Below are 16,584 nucleotides of genomic sequence, written 5' to 3' on the forward strand. Positions count from 1 at the left end.
CTATCTGTCTATCTATCTATCTATCAGACTGTCTGTCTATCTATTAGTGTTGACCGAGCACCAAAGTGCTCGAGTAGAACACTTCGAATAGCCAGTTATTTAAAAAAAATATGAGACTTCTACTATGGAAGTCAATGGGAGAACCCCAGGCACCCCCTGCTCTGAAGACTCTAGTTCGGCTTAGGAGTCCCTGCTCTGACTCCATATATAGCTATGTCTATATATGGAGTCAGTGCTTGGGGACACCCCAGTGTATTTACAGTAAATCTGATTTAGCCTGTATTTCAGAAAAGTTTCTGCCGGGATTTGAACTCATGACCTTCTATATTAGAGGCAAGGCACTTAACCTCTCAGCTATACTAGCCAGTTATTTAGAAAAATATGAGACTTCTACTGTACTATACTTCTACTGAGTTCTATACAGTAGAAGTCTCATATTTCATTATTTTTTTTGTGACTGGCTATACAGCTATATAGTGTAGTGGTTAAAGTTCTGGGCTGTGATGCAGAAGCTGTGAATTCAAATCCTGACGCAAACTTTTTCAGAAATAGAGGCTAAACTTAATTTAAATATATATATATAAAAGTTTTTAGACATAATATATTTACACTTGTTATTATATATTTAGAATATATAATATATTGTAATATATGTAAATATATTATGGCTAAAACATCAGTAGTAGTTTCCCCACATATTATGCATTCATATATATCAGAAGTATGATTATTTATATATATATATATATATATATATATATATATATATAATGAAAGTCCGCAGCACTCCATAAAATGTGCTGCGGACTTTCATTATCTATTTACCGTCCTGAATCGAGGGATTATCGTGGGCACTCTGCACCTCTAAAAACACAAGGGAGTGCTGCCAGACCTTTTTCATGTATGTGTGTGTATATATATATATATATATATATATATTCATTCTAGTAATTACACATTTATTTTGTGCCATACATTTTTTTACAATTACAAAAAAAAAAATGAAATATATAAATGTAATTTAACCTCTATTTCTGAAAAAGTTTGTGACGGGATTTGAACTCACAGGTTCTGCATCATTGCCCAGAACTTTAACCACTACAATAGATAGCTGCATAACTAGTCGCTAAAAAAATAAAATAAATACGAGACTTCTACTGTATAGCTCTCAGTAGAAGTCTCTTTTTTTTTTCTTTTTTTTTCTTTTTTGTTTTGAGTAACTGGCTATGCAGCTATTGTAACTGAGTGGTTAAGTGCCTTGTCTCTAATGCAGAAGTTTGTGAGTTCGAATCCCGGCAGAAACTTTTCTGAAATACGGGCTAAAATAGATTTAAATACACTGGGGTGTCCCCAAGCACTGACTCCATATATGGACATAGCTATATATGGAGTTAGAGCAGGGACTTCTAAGCCGCGGACTCACACTGAGGGATTCCCTCACTGTACAGCGATCTTCTGCATAGAAATAGAGGCTAAATTATATTTAAATACACTGACTCAAGCATCTATCTATCTATTATCTATCTATCTATCTCATATCAATCAATCAATCTATCTATCTATTATCTATCTATCTATCTCATATCTATCAATCTATCTATCTATCTATCTAGATGGATGAAGAAATTCCATCTGGGTGCTGCATGGAGCCGGAGTGCGCGTCTCGCGTGTGCAATGTGTGTATAACTCGATTGGCCCCTTGGTTTCCATGGTGAGGCTTGCGGTTCATGCCTTGTTTCCTTTTGGAACGCAATACACATTGAACAGAGTAGCCTTGCGAGACCATAAGTGAGGTCATGTGACACTTGATGCAGATTCCCGATCACGTGAGCGGTTGCGCGATCACGTGACGCGGAGATCCGGAAGTTAGAATAGTTCTTTTGACATGCGCATTACGAAAATTGATACGCCGATATCCACGAGGACCACATCCCCCGCTTTCTCCATGGCTTCCTTCCCCATGAGATTTGTTTTTATTTCATACACCTGCACTAAGGTATCTGAATTCCATTATCACACCTGTGAATTATATTATAATCGTGCTAATTACTTATAAATATATGAATTCACAAAGGGAATATGTTTTTAATTTTTTTTTGAGTATATGCACTGTTGTCACTATATCATGTATTTATTGAAGCACATTATAATTAGTGGAAATAGTATGTCACATGCGATATTTTTATACTTTTTGTATGTTATTCGATTAATTCGATTAATTGATGATTGATCACGTGAACCTGTATAAATATGCACATTGCGCCAGTATATTTGTCACTGCTTGAGAAAGGTCCCAGCAAGTGGATCGAAACATTTATTTTTACTCCTTGGATGTGCCGTGGAATTTCTTCATCCATATTGTTTGGAGGGTGATCGCCTCCTCAGCCTCAGGCACTCCATATATACGCAGAAAACCGCAGTGCTGCCCAATTATTGCCTTTTCTATCTGTCTATCTCATATCTATCTATCTATCTATCTCATATCTATCTATCTATCTATCTATCTCATATCTATCTATCTATCTATCTATCTATCTATCTATCTATCTATTATCTATCTATCTATCTATCTCATATCTATCTATCTATCTATCTCATATCTATCTATCTATCTATCTATCTATCTATCTATCTATCTATCTATCTATCTATCTATCTATCTATCTATCTATCTCTCTATCTATCTTTCTCCAGGTCTGCAGGTAAGCATCATTTACATAAATCGGTCGTCCACATTTTGATCCCTCCGGCGGCTTCGCGACGACCTCATTACAATGTTTCCGTGCTCCACAGCTTGGAGGGGGTGAACATTAAGCAGGGGCGTCCTGTGCGTCATTAGTGTGTCAGGCAGCGCGGCCGCTCTCGTCCTCCGTGTTTACCATGAGCAGAACCTTCTGCGCCATCCTGAATGTTATAGACGGAGCCCAGATGGTGGCGGAAAGGAAAAGTCTCATCTCTGGACTCAGTTTCCAGGAGACTTTGCACGAGGGGCAGAAATGTCATTAGTAACGATTCCCGCTGAGGATTAATGACTTCAGAACTTTCTGCTAAATTCTAATTAACTTCCAGACTTCGTTATATTCAAATATAAAACTTCTGGTGTCTCATGGTGACATGTTAGATGTCAGATCGGTGGTGGGGGGGGGGGGGGGGGGGGCTGAGACTACCACTGATTTCTAAAACATGGGGCGGAAGCACTGAGTTGAGGTTCATGCCCCTTCAGCCCCTTCCAAATTCAGCACCAACCCCAAACTTAGGGCTCATGCACATGACCGTGCCATTTTTTGCGGTCCGCAAAAAACGGATGCCGCCCACGGGCCTTCCGCAATTTGCGGAACGGAACAGAAGGCCCATTAAAGAAATGTCTATTCTTGCTCGCAAAACGGACAAGAATAGGACATGCCTCATAATTTTTGCTGGGCCACAGAACGGAGCAACGGAGCATCTTTTGCGGACCCATTGAAATGAATGGCTCCGTATACGGACCGTATACAGAATCAAAATATGGCCCGTATACGGAACTCAAAAAACTTTTGTGTGCATGAGCCCTTCTACTTCTCTTGTCCCCATCAACCTTTGCAGGTCCCCTCCTCTAATCTGCCACCCAGGGGTGCACCTAACCTTTCTGGTACCTGAGGCAAAAATTGAAACAGCGCCCCCCTATTGCTAATACCAATTTATAATGCTCCCTTAGGCCTCATGCACACGGCCGTTGTTGTGGTCCGCATCCGAGCCGCAGTTTTGGCAGCTCGGATGCGGACCCATTCACTTCAATGGGGCTGCAGAAGATGCGGAGAGCACTCCGTGTGCTGTCCGCATCCATGGCTCCGTTCCGTGGCCCCGCCAAAAAAAAAAAATGTCCTATTTTTGTCAGTTTTGCGGACAAGAATAGGCATTTCTACGATGGGCCGCCTGTTCCGTTCCGCAAATTGCGGAAGTCACATAGGCGGCTTCCGTGTTTTGCAGATCTGCAATTTGCGGACTGCAAAAAACAGAACGGTCGTGTGCATGAGGCCTTATTGTTGTTCAGTACAAAAAAATGACTCCCTTTTAGTGTCCCCAGTTGAACGAATGTCCTATAGTGGCCCCCTTATAATGTGTGTTACAAAAATGCCCCTTTTAAGAGCCCCCAATGTCCCCATAGTGCTTCCCCCAGTTACAAGAAAATGACCGCCCCCCATTGTGGCCCAACAGCATACCGCTGTCAGCGATGCGGTGCAAGACACGGACCCCTTCTAGTCTGTGCCCTGAGCTCTATACAGCCCGGCTCAGGCAGCGCGATAATCATGACACCGACCTCCGATAGGCTACAGGAACTAGGACTGAGGGTCCATTCACACGTCCGCAAAATGGGTCCGCATCCGTTCCGCAATTTTGCGGAACGGGTGCAGACCCATTGATTTTCAATGGGGCCGGAATGTGCTGTCCGCATCCTCATTTGCGGATCCGCACTTCCGCATCCGAAAAAAAATAGAACATGTCCTATTCTTTTCCACAATTGCGGACAAGATTAGGCATTTTCTATTATAGTGCCGGCGATGTGCGGTCTGCAAATTGCGGAATGCACATTGCCAGTGTCCGTGTTTGCGGATCCGCAAAACACTTACGGACGTGTGAATGGACCCTAAAGCCTATGAGAGGAAACGGTGGCCCAGGGAGATATCGCGTCGCAGAATTCAGCGATTCAGTAGAATAAGCTGAGATGAACGCTTCCATTGGCCATCCTGAGGCAATCGCCTCACTGGCGGTGCGCCCCCTGCTGCCGCCATGCTAAGGCCTAAGGCAGAGGTTTTCTTGACCCATACCCAAATAACTCTGCTATCTATAGTGGGCCAGCTCCCGCAGGACAGAGTGTTTCAGGGAAAGACTGGGGTGCTCACCAGTGGGGAGGCAGGGATGCATGTGACGGGGGCAATTCCAGGATGTCAGCAGGGGAATGGAAACAAGCGAACGTTACATGGAGGGAGTAGCAGAGCTCCCAGCAGCACAGAGTATTTTAGTAGAGACACATGCTGATCTTGCGGGGACGGTGAGTAGGAGAATGGAGACGAGTAGGTAGTAGTTATCTGAGAAATAGATAATGGAAAGAGTGCCCCACAGCAGCACAGAGTATTTCAGGAGAAGAGAGTGCTGATAATCTAAGGGGCAGCAATCAATCCATTCATGTGAAGATGTTAGGGTTGCATCTGATGGGACAGTGTCACGATGTCAGAGGGGGAATCATGAATAGTTACATAGCAGAATGAGAAGAGAGTGTAGCAGCGCAGAGTATTTCAGGAGAGGAGTTTGCTGACAATCTGGGAGGCAGTGATCAATCCATTCGTGATGATGTTAGGGTTGCATGTGATGTTGGGGCAGTGCCATGATGTGAGACAAGGGGGGGGGGGGGGGGTCGCAAATGGAATTACATAGCAGGGGCTACAGCAGCACAGAGTATTTCAGGAAAGCACTATGTCGATTGGGGGCAGTGACTGGCCATTCCAGGTCATCCCCATTTGTGGACACCCCACCTACTTTGTACCGCACCTAGTGCTCACTCAGCCATTTTCTCGCAGCCTTCATTTCGCCCCCGCAACGGCTCGCGCTCTCGTAAACAGATTTTATTCCCACTAGCATTTGGCTTCAAACTTTCCCATTATGTGTTTTTTTTGTTTCCATCAAGAGGAAACTTTGTATCAGAACTGAAAACGCCATTTACAATGCATTCATAGTTTTTTTTTCCCTCTAAACAAAAATCAATTTCCTCGGAAGACGTCTCCGTCGTAATAAAAGAACAAAGAGTCGTAAAGAAAATTAAATCAAATTCATCAATAGGATAAAGCAGCGGTTAGAATTCTTAGAAAATGATCTTCCTTTGCTTACAGGTTGAGCAAAAACAGAATGTTAAAATGTCATACTCTAGTCACTGCCAGAGCTGCATTCCGATTTCTGCTCGGTGAACCTGGAAACGGACCCCCACCAATCACGAAAATGGGGGCCCTTTACCCTGTGGAACCCCCCTGAAATCCCCCCGAGAGCTGTAACTGCTCCGATAGAAATGAACGGAGCAGTGGTGCGCTTTTCTGACCAGTCGCTTCATTCATTTCAGGGGCCCCCCATTTTAGTGATCTGTGGGGGTCCCAGTGATAGGGCCCCACCGATCTCATAGTTGTCCTCTATTCTGTGTATAGGGGATAACTTTTTATAAACGGAATACCCCTTTAAACATCATGGAAGGCACCATGGCTTTCCTGTAAGTGCCGCGGCCCTATTATGCGATCACCTGAGGATCGGAGGGATCGGACCACCACAGATCCCATGCTGACGCCTGCCCACACCATCAGTATTATAGCCTGGAAAATCCCATCCGATCCTAGGATGGCGGCATACCGTATGGCAACCGCCACATTTTCCGTAGATTTAATATTTTTTTGCTCTCTTGCCTGCAACACGCCACAGACTTCAATGTAAATCCCAGCCCCCCCTCCCGCAGCCCTCACACAGCACGCAGTATCCAGGTCAGGACATTTTGTGCACTAAGGATTCTGGGATTTTCCAATATTTTCCTCGGAACGTAATGCATTTACAGGACTGAAATAGCTGCGAAGTGTTCAGCCCAGGACACTATCTCCGCGCGCTTCATGCCAAAACTAGGTCACCTGTCAGAAAGCCACAATAAGACCTTCAATTAGTAATGCCAGAGAATAAAAAGCACTGAGGATCTGCCTGGCGGAGCCTGGGGGCTTCATCCCAGGAATGTAGGTGATCATAGTACATTGCTGGAAGCTTGGGGGTCTTCCTCATTCACATGGAGTCTATATAAAGCATTTTACGGATGTGGTATACAGCACTCGGAAGTTCACTGGGATAGCTGCATGCACATAGTATAGTCATGGCTGGATTATAGGCAGGGCACGTGGGTCCCCACCACAGGGATGGACTGGCTGTAGATCCTACAGGGAAAATTCCCGGTGGTCCAATTCCCAGGGGGCCTCCTGAGCCCTTCTCATGGCCACCAGGAATTTAAGTTATGATCTGAAGTTCCTAGAGTTAATTATTGGCTGGGGGCCGCAGGTGCCCTCCTGACTCCAACTATATTGCCCACCACAGAGGGGCAGCTTCTAGGGAGGTATTTTGTGATGCTGGGGCATTATTTTGTGATGTTCTGCTGGGGCAGAATTTGGCTTTGCAGGGACGGTATTTTGTGCCACAATATGGTACTGCTTGCCCCACTTTCTAGTGTTGGACCTGCCTACTTGTGTTGGTCCTGCCTTCTGCCAACTTGGCCCTGCCTTCAATATGGGTCCACTTTTTTATTTTTTTTCAAGGCCACTTTAAGTTTCGAGTTGCCCCCGGCCCTACCATCACCTTTGGGATCTCCATGGACAACTGAGAATAGGTGGAGAAGGGACCACGTGTGGCTGTTATGGGGGGGGGGGGTGTAAGGTGCGTTCCCAGAGGTGAGATGAGAACCCGAATCAGCCTGTGTTGAGCCCTGAGTATCGTTAAGATGGCCATACACCTTAGATAAATGTCAGGCCGCCAATTCGTCAGAACCGGCCAACCATCTAACGTGTATGGGGAAGGGGGGGGGGCTTCCTGACTCTCCACTGATGGCATATGACTTAAGGGTGAGGCAGTTGGATTTCAGCTACTTGGTCCTTTTGGTCTTCTCAGCCAAGCATGCATGTTTATGGAGGAGTTAGGAGAGATAGTTGTTGGCCGAACAAGCATTAGGCTGACAGATATCTAATGTAGTTGGCCAGCCTCACTATGACAAATCTTTATGCATTTCCCATCCCTTTGAATATTCTGCAAGTCTTGGGAGATCCTGCCTGGGTGACCACTCTTTGAGCTCAAGTAGCTACGTGTAATATAGTAGCCAAAGGAAGTTCTACCAATCTGCTGTATAAAAGACTCCATGCTATGTAGACTTGTTTAAGCTTCTTCTTGACTCCTTCAGAAGATGCAGAGAACTAGAAGATCACAAACAATTTTGGAAAAGAAAAACAAGTGGAACAAGGGGAGAAAGGTGTAAATTATACTGTGAGGCTTGAGAGATACACACACGGGGTGTAGGTCTAGGTGCTGGTGTATTATGAAGACCCATGTTGTGGTTTCTTCACTACAGGAGAGGTCTCTGTTAGGTTTAGAACTCAGAACCATATGATCTGCTTATAGTCAAGGGGCCTTATCCAATAAGTAGGGGTTGTCCAATGTGGAGAACTCTAATGATGGACCATTAACTTCCTTCATGGTTAGCACCACTGACTTAGGCTCAACTTTCACCATGGGCAATGGAGTATGAATGTTCTTCTCTTAGTGTCCTCACATGACCCAAAACAAAAATCAATAACCCCACCACAAAAATAAACCACTTACCATTGCAGTAATGATTGGTTTTGACCATTGACTCATTATTGATTGAAGATACCTTGAACCTTATGTTCCTAATAGAGAAAGAGAATTGGGACACGAGTCAGAGCTGGGGGCATTGGTGCTGTTAGCATCTGGTTGGTCCAGGATTAAGAAAAGATGGCTACTTCCTTCCATAAAACAATGTCACACCTGTCCATAGGTTGTGTGCAGAATTGCAGCTTATCTACATTCACTTCATTAGATCAGAACTTCAATACCAGTTGACCATGGACGGGTCTGATGCAGGTTTTGGAAGAACTCCAGATAGGTATGCCAATGTCTATGTCTAATCAGTGGTAGTCCAACCAGGGGTGTATATGGACATAAGGGGGCCCCATAGCAGAACTGCCATGGTGCCCTCTATCGGTACTGGTTAACACTGCCATGCCGTTAACCTGTTTGTACAGGAGGACTTGGAGAACGTTTGCTCCACATCTCTTCTGGTCATGGTCTTTGAGTGAAGTCTTCACAATCTTGTTTGCTAATATTATATAGGGCAGCTATAAAAATAAGGGGCTACGTCTAGCTATGCCCCACAGTGGCCTCATAGTGTCTAGAATAAATGGTCCACAGTCCAATGTGACCCCTGACCTGTGATGAGAATGCAAAGCGCTAGGTTAGAAAGTAAGGTGTGTCGCCAAGTGTTGTGCCCCCCCCCCCCCCCCCGTCTTTCTAGGTATCAATGAGAACACCAGTGGTTGGACCTCCACAATAAGATAACGATATCTAAAATTGATGCATCGCCCCTTTAAGATAGGGGAATTGGATTGTGACCTCCACTTCTCCCCGGCATACACTCATGGGGGTTCTGGAATATCAAAATATAAATCTTTGTGAATGTTTCGGCTGCTCTTGTCACCCATGGGGGGAAGGGGGGGACTGGTATCTCTGTATTAGTCCGGGCGCGCTGCTTATCTGCATATGATTAAAGGCAGATAACTAAAGATGGGAATAATCTGCTTTATTTATCTGTTTATTTGCTCAGACTTTATTTAATGCACGGCCTGAACCTTTTCTGTATTCTAATTAAATGGCGGAGCAGATTGAATGTTATCAGAGGCTGAACCTCCGTGGTGCGCCAGGCACTTATTCTTGATTAAATGAGAATTTCTCAATTTCTGAAAACTGAAGAGTAAGACGAACCTGCTTCATGGCTCCTGACTCTTTATCACATTTTACTTTGTGTAATTTAGAAGCGAGGTATGAATATGGATCAATGCCATTATCAGATCTCATAGGAGAGGCCTCCCCTACCCATAAAAAAACCATAATCCTGTTCAGAGACAACCTTACATTAGATGGTACATGTCAAAATCACTGTGTACATACATTACTTATCCTGTGATGATCCTGAGTTACATCCTGTATTATACTCCAGAGCTGCACTCACTATTCTGCTGGTGGAGTCACTGTGTACATACATTACTCATTCTGTACTGATCCTGAGTTACATCCTGCATTATACTCCAAAGCTGCACTCACTATTCTGCTGGTGAAGTCACTGTGTACATATATACATTACTTATCCTGTACTGATCCTGAGTTACATCCTGTATTATACTTCAGAGCTGCACTCACTACTCTGCTGGTGCAGTCACTGTGTACATACATTACATTACTTATCCTGTACTGATCCTGAGTTACATCCTGTATTATACTCCACAGCTGCACTCACTATTCTGCTGGTGCAGTCACTGTGTACATACATTACTTATCCTGTACTGACCCTGAGTTACATCCTGTATTATACTCCAGAGCTGCACTCACTATTCTGCTGGTGGAGTCACTGTGTACATACATTACTCAATCTGTACTGATCCTGAGTTACATCCTGCATTATACTCCAAAGCTGCACTCACTATTCTGCTGGTGAAGTCACTGTGTACATATATACATTACTTATCCTGTACTGATCCTGAGTTACATCCTGTATTATACTCCAGAGCTGCACTCACTATTCTGCTGGTGGAGTCACTGTGTACATACATTACTTATCCTGTACTGATCCTGAGTTACATCCTGTATTATACTTCAGAGCTGCACTCACTACTCTGCTGGTGCAGTCACTGTGTACATACATTACATTACTTATCCTGTACTGATCCTGAGTTACATCCTGTATTATACTCCAGAGCTGCACTCACTATTCTGCTGGTGGAGTCACTGTGTACATACATTACTTATCCTGTACTGATCCTGAGTTACATCCTGTATTATACTCCAGAGCTGTACTCACTATTCTGCTGGTGCAGTCACTGTGTACATACATTACTTATCCTGTACTGATCCTGAGTTACATCCTGTATTATACTTCAGAGCTGCACTCACTATTCTGCTGGTGCAGTCACTGTGTACATACATTACATTACTTATCCTGTACTGATCCTGAGTTACATCCTGTATTATACTTCAGAGCTGCACTCACTATTCTGCTGGTGCAGTCACTGTGTACATATATACATTACTTATCCTGTACTAATCCTGAGTTACATCCTGTATTATACTCCAGAGCTGCACTCACTATTCTGCTGGTGGAGTCACTGTGTACATACATTACTTATCCTGTACTGATCCTGAGTTACATCCTGTATTATACTCCAGAGCTGCACTCACTATTCTGCTGGTGGAGTCACTGTGTACATACATTACTTATCCTGTACTGATCCTGAGTTACATCCTGTATTATACTTCAGAGCTGCACTCACTACTCTGCTGGTGCAGTCACTGTGTACATACATTACATTACTTATCCTGTACTGATCCTGAGTTACATCTTGTATTATACTCCAGAGCTGCACTCACTCCATTAGATTTAGGCTACATTCACACGACCGTATATGTTTTGCGGTCCGTAAAAAAATCGGGTAACATCCGTATGGCATCCGTTTTTTTTTTGCGGAGTCATTGTAACAATGCCTATCCTTGTCCGCAAAACGGACAAGAATAGGACATGTTCTATTTTTTTTGCGGGCCTACGGAATCGACATACGGATGCGGATAGCACACCGTGTGCTGTCTGCATTTTTTGCGGACCCCTTGAAATGAATGGGTCTGAACTCTGCATCCTCTCCGCAAAAAAAAAGCCAGAACAAACACGGAAACAAGATACGTTCGTGTGAATGTAGCCTTAGGGCTCATGCACACGAACGTTTTTTTGCGTTCCGGTTACGGGCCGTATTTAGATTCCGTATACGGAACCATTCATTTCAATGGGTACGCAAAAGATACGGACAGCTCTCTGTGTGCTGTCCGCATTCATTGCTCCGGATCGCAAAAAAACGGCACGGTCGTGTGCATGAGCCCTAAGAAATAGGAGCTGCTCCTTGCATTATATAATATCAGCTAAGCTGCTAGGGGTGTGTCTAACAAGCTTGCTGACTGTTTCCAGCAACAGCTTGCAGAATTCTCACCTAGTATTGATACAAGATAGCTAATGTATTTATAAAGGGATTCCATCCTCCAGATAGAACATACATTGTATCTATACCATACAATGATCAAAGTTGGACATATGCTGCTTCCCCTGCTGATTTGGTGTCTTCTAGGTACATTGTCCTGGTGCTATGTGAAATTGTAGTGTTATCGATGTACAGTAGTGGCCAAAAGTTTTGAGAATTACATAAATATTGGAAATTGGAAAAGTTGCTGCTTAAGTTTTTATAATAGCAATTTGCATATACTCCAGAATGTTATGAAGAGTGATCAGATGAATTGCATAGTCCTTCTTTGCCATGAAAATTAACTTAATCCCAAAAAAACCTTTCCACTGCATTTCATTGCTGTCATTAAAGGACCTGCTGAGATCATTTCAGTAATCGTCTTGTTAACTCAGGTGAGACTGTTGACGAGCACAAGGCTGGAAATCATTATGTCAGGCTGATTGGGTTAAAATGGCAGACTTGACATGTTAAAAGGAGGGTGATGCTTGAAATCATTGTTCTTCCATTGTTAACCATGGTGACCTGCAAAGAAACGCGTGCAGCCATCATTGCTTTGCATAAAAATGGCTTCACAGGCAAGGATATTGTGGCTACTAAGATTGCACCTCAATCAACAATTTATAGGATCATCAAGAACTTCAAGGAAAGAGGTTCAATTCTTGTTAAGAAGGCTTCAGGGGGTCCAAGAAAGTCCAGCAAGCGCCAGGATCGTCTCCTAAAGAGGATTCAGCTGCGGGATCGGAGTGCCACCAGTGCAGAGCTTGCTCAGGAATGGCGGCAGGCAGGTGTGAGCGCATCTGCACGCACAGTGAGGCGAAGAGTTTTGGAAGATGGCCTGGTGTCAAGAAGGGCAGCAAAGAAGCCACTTCTGTCCAAAAAAAACACCAGGGACAGATTGATCTTCTGCAGAAAGTCTGGTGAATGGACAGCTGAGGACTGGGGCAAAGTCATATTCTCCGATGAAGCCTCTTTCCGATTGTTTGGGGCATCTGGAAAAAGGCTTATCCGGAGAAGAAAAGGTGAGCGCTACCATCAGTCCTGTGTCATGCCAACAGTAAAGCATCCTGAGACCATTCATGTGTGGGGTTGCTTCTCATCCAAGGGAGTGGGCTCACTCACAATTTTGCCCAAAAACACAGCCATGAATAAAGAATGGCACCAAAACACCCTCCAACAGCAACTTCTTCCAACAATCCAACAACAGTTTGGTGAAGAACAATGCATTTTCCAGCACGATGGAGCACCGTGCCATAAGTCAAAAGTGATAACGAGGTGGTTCGGGGACCAAAACGTTTACATTTTTGGTCCATGGCCTGGAAATTCCCCAGATCTTAATCCCATTGAGAACTTGTGGTCAATCCTCCAGAGGCGGGTGGACAAACAAAAACCCACTAATTCGGACAAACTCCAAGAAGTGATGATGAAAGAATGGGTTGCTATCAGTCTGGAATTGGCCCAGAAGTTGATTGAGAGCATGCCCAGTCGGATTGCAGAGGTCCTGAAAAAGAAGGGCCAACACTGCAAATACTGACTCTGCATAAATGTCATGTAATTGTCGATAAAAGCCTTTGAAACGTATGAAGTGCGTGTAATTATATTTCACTACATCACAGAAACAACTGAAACAAAGATCTAAAAGCAGTTTAGCAGCAAAATTTGTGAAAACTAATATTTGTGTCATTCTCAAAACTTTTGGCCACGACTGTACATTGTAGGGTTTTGTGATGTGAGGGAAGCTGCGTGTTCTCGAACACATCGCTGGCTGGATCTGGAGGCTAACACACTGCAATGTAGCTGAGCTAAGCAAGCGCTAACAAGGTGCTTGGTGCTAACAAGGAAGCGGCAGAATTTTCAATGTAGTTTCAAAGACATCTGTCTCATCCAATTTTTATAGCTAGGGAGTAGTTCCCCCCCCCCCCCTTTCTCTATAAATTGGCCATTATGTTGCACAACACGAAAGAGCTGGGATTCTGTAACACTGTCGCAGAACCATGATAATCAGAGGGTGGAGATCTGCACCATTCAATGTATTGGGTTGATTTTCTATACAGCAAGGACCAAGATAAGGTAAGCCTTGGACAGGTTCAGTAAAAGAGGGAGGGGCTGGCAGAGGAAACAGGAGGGGCAAGGGTGCACAGAGTGTCATGCCCCACCTTCAGTGCACCTAACTGCTCATTTGCATATTGATTTAAAACTTGTTTTCTCCAAAATGAAGCAACAGATCGCTAAGTGAAAGGCATCTTTACATTCAGCTGAGCTACTCCTATAAGAGATTGTGCCCAGTGTAAGTGTAGGTTCACATGGAGTTTTGCGAGCAGGTTTTTCAGTCAAAGTAGGAATTGGATGCAGCAGGAAGAAGTAGAAGTCCTTCCTTCCTATTTCTGATTCCTTTTGTATCCACTTCTGGCTTTTTCTGAAAAACCTGCAGGAGAATCTGTCCCAAAAAACTCTGTGTGAGCCTAGCCCAACGTGAATTTTTACTGTTGACAGATTTCCTTTAATGGGCACATTTTTGGGACAGTAGGATGCAAGGGTATGCTGGGAGTTGTAGTTGTATAACAGCAGGATGCCAGGGCATTCTGGGAGTTGTAGTTGTATAACAGCGGGGTGCCAGGGCATTCTGGGAGTTGTATAACAGCGGGATGCCAGGGCATTCTGGGAGTTGTAGTTGTATAACAGCGGGATGCCAGGGCATTCTGGGAGTTGTAGTTTTATAACAGCGGGATGCCATGGCATTCTGGGAGTTGTAGTTTTATAACAGCGGGATGCCATGGCATGCTGGGAGTTGTAGTTTTATAACAGCGGGATGCCAGGTCATGCTGGGAGTTATATAACAGCGGGATGCCAGGGCATGCTGGGAGTTGTAGTTGTATAACAGCGGGGTGCCAGGGCATTCTGGGAGTTGTATAACAGCGGGATGCCAGGGCATTCTGGAAGTTGTAGTTGTATAAAAGCGGGATGCCAGGGCATTCTGGGAGTTGTAATTTTATAACAGCGGGATGCCAGGGCATGCTGGAAGTTGTATAACAGCGGGATGCCAGGGCATTCTGGGAGTTGTAGTTGTATAACAGCGGGATGCCAGGGCATTCTGGGAGTTGTAGTTGTATAACAGCGGGATGCCAGGGCATGCTGGGAGTTGTAATTTTATAACAGCGGGATGCCAGGGCATGCTGGAAGTTGTATAACAGCGGGATGCCAGGGCATTCTGGGAGTTGTAGTTGTATAACAGCGGGATGCCAGGGCATTCTGGGAGTTGTAGTTGTATAACAGCGGGATGCCAGGGCATGCTGGGAGTTGTAGTTTTATAACAGCTGGATGCCAGGGCATGCTGGGAGTTGTAGTTTTGCAATATGGAGATGCTGTATGGCCATCTTGCAAATGTACTGTACCATTTGAAGTGCAGCTGTATTATGAGACAGTTGCTGTACTGGACATTGCAATATTTCTGCTTATTCAATGACATAAGTTAAGGGTAGAGTCAGTCCGGGGCAGCCATGTTCCATAAATACCAGATATTGCAGCATGCAAAGAACACACGACTAATGGAAGGATATGGTGAGCGAGCAGCAGAGGTCACTGTTCACACGCTTCATGTGGGCGAGCAGCTTCCACCTCAGTCTGTAATGTCCTCATAACTGATGTGACCAGTATAATTAATATTGATGATCGGCTGCTAGTTGAGATGTGTTTTTTTTTGCAGGCTTTCCATAAGGCCCCTGGAGAAGGAAAAAAAAGAAAAAGGTAAAGTGTTCTGTTCCTGAGACGCCAGGAGGAAATTCAAGACATTTATTTTTATTTCTGCTTTAAGATGCGAACCGTTCAGAACAAATTGGATGTAACAGCGGCTCCTGTGCGTCCCTGTTCCCCTGCTTACCGCCGCGGTCGCTGGCGCCGTGTTTAGCGATGATCTACTGCCAGTGTTTCCTTTCAGCCCTGGCCACAGCATGTTTGCAGCTTGTTTCCTGCAGCATTTCCTTAAGGGCCGGTGCGCGTCACTTCCTGTTGGATCATGTGACCTCGCCAACCAATCCTAGCCCTCCTGCACGTATATAAGTGTCTCAGCCCCCTTCCCAGATGCCTCAGTGTCAAAGTCCTTGTGCCCTGCTAAGGTTCCTGATATCCGCTTGTGTTCCTGACTTGTACTTGTGTTTCTTGACTCCGCTACCTGTTTGATCCCTGCCTGCTTGCCTTGACTCTCCTGTTGCCGAACCGGACTAGCTGACCTGTACCTGTGCCGCCTGCCCTGACCTATTGCCTGTCTGACTTCGCCTCTGCCTCATCCTTCGGTCCTGCACTGTTGCTCCTGGTTACGACTCGGCCTGCTGACTACGCCTGTACCTCTGGTACCTTTCTCAGGTTCCTCCTGGTCCGCCTGGACCAGTTGCCTCGTGTACCTATCCTCCTCAAGAGGTAGCGACCTGGTGTTCCCCCGGGAAAGTCTATTTCCACCATCAGGGGTACTGTGAAGATCGAGGGGTTCACTTAGACAAGGCCCTTAGAGGAGGTTGGTCACGTGGCACAGTGGGTTTGTGACATTGGATTTGCACTTGTGGATCAAATAGTCCCTTGTCAAGATCAGGACGGTTTTATTTCTCTGGATAATCGATGGATCAATTGGTTCCTGCTGTGTGCATTCCTAGCGGTGTAAATACACATCCGGTCAGCCGACTCCAGGCGCTATTGTCTACGCACTTCGTACCGAGATTTTACAGCCGTTCTTCATTTTATTGTCTAGAACAGGGGTCGG

This window comes from Bufo bufo, chromosome 11 (assembly GCF_905171765.1).
Source record: "Bufo bufo chromosome 11, aBufBuf1.1, whole genome shotgun sequence".
Classification (NCBI taxonomy): Eukaryota; Metazoa; Chordata; class Amphibia; order Anura; family Bufonidae; genus Bufo; species Bufo bufo.